This window comes from Lactuca saligna, chromosome 9 (genome assembly GCF_052625555.1).
Source record: "Lactuca saligna cultivar CGN05327 chromosome 9, ASM5262555v1, whole genome shotgun sequence".
In the NCBI taxonomy this organism is placed as follows: Eukaryota; Viridiplantae; Streptophyta; class Magnoliopsida; order Asterales; family Asteraceae; genus Lactuca; species Lactuca saligna.
This window is the reverse complement of record NC_136425.1, coordinates 39,392,773-39,398,772: the sequence shown is the minus strand read 5'-3', so window position 1 is coordinate 39,398,772 and position 6,000 is coordinate 39,392,773.

Sequence of the window (6,000 nt, the reverse complement as noted above, 5' to 3'; positions counted from 1 at the left end):
CGGCTTCTGGGGAGTGGTTCTCCCGCGAGGGATCCACTGGTGGGACGCGGGGATTCCGTCGCGCTTCGCTACCAGGAGATGCGATGTGACCCGTGTCTGGGGCCTGATCCTCCTTCATGTCATCGCCGGTCTCCTCGAACTCGTAGTCGGTGTCCATGTACTCATCTGGTTCAATGTCGTAAGCCCCCTCTTGATTCCCTCCTGGTTCGCCTTCGAGTACCCCATGTGCCTCAGGGGCTTGGAAGAACTGAATGCCCTGATGCTCTCCCTCCATGACGACTGAGAGAAAGTATGCGAATAAGCTATCACTTTCCTATGATTCTAATGCTACGGCACAAGCTAAACCGACATCCTTTTCTTGGTGGTAGGGGTATAGTTTTAGGTTCCCTAGCTATCCCGATCTCATCGGGACGTGTATTAGCTTTACCTTGGAGAGAATGTAGTTGATCAGGCTACATTCACTCCTTGGTATCACTAAGAACAGTCCCAATTTAACCGAGATACCAGCATTATTGTGTTCGATTCGGCGTTATGTTCTTATTCCTAATACAAGCAAGCGTATTTTATTTACTTGTTTTGTTCAGAGTTATGTTAGTCCCTCTTTTTGGTTTATAGTTGCATATCCGTGTGCGGCGAGATATGCTAGTTCACTATAAACAATGCTCTGATACCAACCTGTCACACCCCCGAACCAGACGGCGGAAACGTCCGGGGGCTATCGTGACTCATTGAATACCATTACAATGCATACATATGAAACATAACATTATACATCACCAACATTTGGAATTGATACAACTGGTAACGTTTACATACATTACATTGTTCCAAAAATTACATTCAAAGAAATAACTGTTTGGTACTACTTAAATCATAGCAAAACGTCAGCGAGTACAAATCATCTTCACTTTATCTGTTACCTGAGAATACAAGTATTTTGAAAAACGTCAACATACGAAATGTTGGTGAGTTCATAAGTAGAGTTTGAAATCCGATGTGTTGTTTAAAAAAAACCTTTAGAAAATCCGATATTTTCTAGAAATTGAATGGTGTAAAAATATTAAGTGATGATCCATGAGTATGCTTGTTTGAATTCTATAGATGTAAGCATAAGGGTTGTGAAGTTTGATCGGCAATTGGTAATCGTTATTGAAATCCCAGGAAAACCCGACGTTTTCCCATCGTTGTATCGTTGTATTCCGGAGGCATCGAGGGTACAGAGGGTGGTGAAGTGTTGGGACAAGCGTTCGTGAAAACGACAAGTCAACAACCTTACAAGCGATCCTTATAGGCGTCACTTGTAAATCTTCACGCGACTCGATCCTACCGGACTTGTTAAGTCCCACGACCGGAGGGAAGGAAAAAGGTACGAAACCTTCGGGGTTTCCCCGCGTCGTCCGAGACCAAATGCAATTGCGAAGGGCCCGAAGCCCAACTCGCAATCGTGAGTTACAGACTTTACTAGCAGCACTGAAGGACCCTTGGGGACCAGCAGCATATTGCCATTGAAAGTCCTGTTACGTCATGTAGGGTCGGTAAAACCCAACACTTCGTAAGAGAGAGAGACCTTCGGGCCTTAAGATCAGGTCGTTGGGCTAGCTAGGCTCAACGGACAAGATTTTACACTTTTGGGGCCCAAAGATGGTGCGTAGACGTCTGTGCACACTCGCATGTAATCGTAATCGTTATGGTTATGAATCGAAATGTCGTAACTTCGTTGTGTTAGTGATTTTGGATTTTTATTGGTTCGAGACCGAACCAATTCGTTTGACAACGACTTTTGGTATTGTAGTATATTGTATTTCGTCGACAAGCGTGTTACCATCAATTGGTCAAATTGCATGTATTAACTAGCCTTGAAGATTTTCTGTTTTCAGCCCCTCCTTGATTGAAGGATTTACTCTTTTTACCCCTTTATTTAAAAAATTTCCGGTTTGGTCCTTAAATCAATTTTCTTGACATTTTTATACCAAAAATTATTTACATAAGTATTTTTCCAGCAAAATTATCATAGAAAACAGTTTAAGCCCTTGAAACTTCAGTTTTCTCGGTTATAGCCCCTATTTTTCGCAACTTTTACATTTTTGACCCAATTTGGAAAAATTTTACAATTTTGGTCCCTTTTAAATTTGGAAAGCATTTTAAACCTTTGAAAAGCATATGGAACACTTATAGCCCACTGTTTTACAGAAAAATGCAGTTTTGGTCCTCCAATTTAGAAAATTTCGCATATTGGGCCCTATTGGGCCGAAAATGTCATGTTTAGCCCAATAAGCTTGGAATTTATGTTTTTAACCCTCTAAATGGTATATTTTCAGAAAAATACATTATGCAAACTGTTTTGACTCATCACACCCATCAGATTTCGAAATGTTTCATGTTAGGCCCTTCAACTTTGCATTTTCAACATTTTATGTCAAAAAAATGAGTTTTTAGCCCAAGTTAAGTGTTGTTAAACTATTTAGCAATTTTCTTAGTATACTTTGCATGTGATAGTCTATTTTGTGCTATGATAAGATGTATGTCTCGGTTTTTAGCATATCACCCTAGATCTATCAATAAAATCATACAAAACATACATATAAGCATAGAAATCAACCACAACATACACATAATGATGGATCTTCACATTTTCTTGTATTCTCCCCCATAAAAACTCATAAAAATCGAAAATAAGGGGATATGAAACTCACCTTGGGTGTTGTTTCGGTTTTTGGGAGAAAAGATGGAAGAAAACTTGATGATTTTTGGCCTTAGCACCTTTCCTTGGTAGATCTCGAGTTTGAGATGGTTCTAGGGTGCAAGATCACGATTTTTGCATAGTTTAGGAAAGGACTTTGATAACAAAAGGATTTAAATCATAGATCTATGCATAATCTTACCTTAGATGAAGAATTTTGTGGAGATTTCCTCTTGAAGGCTTCCTAGAACTCGAGATTTTTGAGTGGAGAGGGAGAGATGTTCTTGAGTGATTTAGAGAGGATTTGTGAGAGAGTTGTGGTGTGTGTGTGTGCTTGTGGCCGAGAATGGGAGAGGAGAGAAGAAGAGATGTGATCTTGAAGTGATTTGCATGGAAGAATGGGAAATAATGCATGGAGGTCCTATGGGTAATAGTGAGGTGGCAAGCAAATAGTCAACTCTTCCTCACCTTCTTGGATTTGGGTCTTGGGCCGAGATTTTTGAAAAGGGAAAAGAAAATTTTGGGCTTTTTCCCTTAAGCCCAAAATTAGAGTTAGTTAGAGTGTATTTTATGCTTAAAAGAATGTAGTATGATTTTTCTATTTTTGATGAACTAGTTTAGGGTGTTCATGGCTCAAAACTTTCAATTCATTTCGTTTCTAGGCCCAATATGGCCCAAAATTGTTGAAATAAATAAGTGTGGGTCCAATTAGAGCCCAATTAGGGTTCTAAGCCCATGATAGTCCAATTGGAAGTTTATTGGTCCATTTGGATCCAATAAGGAAGTCTTAGTCCAAAATGGACTTAACCAAAACTTCTAGGGTCTCCAATTGTTTGATGACTATTTGTAGTACTTGCATATTGTATTTGATTGAAGTTTTTGATTCACATTAGGTTGAATGTATGGATTTCATGACACAAAATTTCCAGTTGTGACATCATCCCCCCGTTAGAGGGAATTTCGTCCCGAAATTCTGTTTGAAAGCTAGATTTGAGAAAACTAGAATAGGTGAGGGTACTTTTGTTTCATTTGGTCTTCGCGTTCCCAAGTGAATTCTGGCCCACGCTTTGCGTTCCACCGTACCTTCACGATCGGGATGCGACTCTGCTTAGTACGCTTTACCTCCCTGTCCATGATTTCGATTGGTTCTTCGACGAACAGAAGTTTCTCATTGATTTCGATTTCGTCAAGAGGGGTGACGATTGTTTCATCTGAGAGACACTTCTTCAGATTAGACACGTGAAACACGGGGTGTACACCATTTAGCTCTGCGGGTAGTTACAGTCTGTATGCTACCGGACCAATTCGAGCGATGATTTCAAAAGGTCCAATGTATCGCGGATTCAGTTTTCCCCTTTTTCCGAAACGTATAACCCCTTTCCAGGGCGAGACTTTCAACAGTACTCGATCACCGACCTGAAATTCTAAGGGTTTTCGTCGTTTGTCAGCGTAGCTCTTTTGTCGATCACGCGATGCTTGCAGTCGAGCCCTGATTTGAACGATCTTTTCCGTGGTTTCGCGAATGATCTCAGGTCCCGTTAATGTTTCGTTCGACGCATGCATTTTTGCTAGCTGGGTGTCACCTACTTCAGCCCAACATAACGGTGATCTACATTTACGTCCGTACAGTGCTTCGAAAGGAGCCACCTTGATGCTCGAATGGTAACTATTGTTGTATGAGAACTCGATTAATGGTAGGTGAGTATCCCAAGACTTTCCGAAGTCTATCACGCATGCACGGAGCATATCCTCGAGTGTTTGGATAGTTCGCTCACTTTGACCATCCGTTTGAGGATGATAAGCGGTGCTCATATCAAGGGTTGTTCCCATCGCCTTATGAAGTGATTGCCAAAATCGGGACGTAAACCTACTGTCCCTATCCGAGATAATGGATTTTGGCACTCCATGGAGTCTCACGATTTCTCGTAGGTACAACCGTGTCAGTCTCTCCATCTTGTAAGATTCTTTGATTGGCAGGATGTGGGCAGATTTCGTCAGTCGATCGATGATTACCCATATGGTATCCAGTCCGTCCGACGTCTTGGGTAGCTTGGTGACGAAATCCATTGAAATCCCCTCCCATTTCCACTTGGGAATTTCCGGTTGCTGCAACAATCCTGATGGTCTCTGGTATTCCACCTTTACTTTGGCGCATGTAAGGCACTTGCTAACGTAGGTCGCGATTTCCGCCTTCATGTTAGGCCACCAATAGTGTTGTTTAATATCCAAATACATCTTATCAGAACCGGGGTGAATGGAGTATCGCGTCTTGTGGGCTTCCTTCATGACAACATCTCTAAACCCTCCCAGTTTAGGGACCCAAATACGGTTCATGAAGTAGTATACCCCATTCTCCCTTGTTTCTAGGTTCTTTTCCATCCCGCGTAATGCTTCGCTAGCTCTATTTTCCATTCTCATGGCCTCCGACTGGACCGACGCGATTTGAGTGGCTAGATGAGATTGAATGGTGATTGAGAGAGTTTTCGTACGACGGCTAGAGTACTCCTTCTGACTTAATGCATCAGCTACTATGTTGGCCTTGCCTGGATGGTACTTAATCTCGCACTCATAGTCGTTTAGCAACTCAACCCATCTTCGTTGCCTCATGTTTAACTCCTTTTGGTTTAAGATGTGTTGAAGACTCTTGTGATCTGTGAAGATGGTGCACTTTGTACCGTAAAGGTAATGCCTCCAAATTTTTAGGGCAAAGACTACAGCTCCCAACTCTAGATCATGGGTTGTGTAGTTCACTTCATGCGTCTTTAGCTGGCGGGATGCATAGGCTATAACTCTCCCACGTTGCATGAGAACGCAACCTAAACCCTGATTTGATGCGTCACAGTAGACTACAAAATCTTCCGTTCCCTCAGGTAGGGATAGTACTGGTGCGCTACAGAGAGCTTGCTTCAAGGTTCGAAATGCGATTTCTTGTTTGTCTGTCCATTTAAATGGTACGCCCTTTTGCGTAAGCGAGGTAAGTGGCTTGGCGATCTTAGAGAAGTTTTGAATGAATCTCCTATAGTAGCCTGCTAATCCCAAGAATTGACGAATTTCCGTGGGCGTTGTTGGGATTGCCCAACCTTCTACTGCTTTGACCTTAGAGGGATCCATGTGGATTCCATCTCGGCTGACTACATGGCCTAGGAAGTTCACGCTCCGCAACCAGAACTCACACTTGGAGAGTTTGGCGTATAGCTTTTCTGATCGTAGAGTTTCTAAGACTTGTCGGAGATGTTGGCCATGCTCTTCCTTGTTTCGAGAATAGACGAGGATGTCATCGATAAAAACAATGACAAAGTTGTCGAGAAACGGTCGGCAGA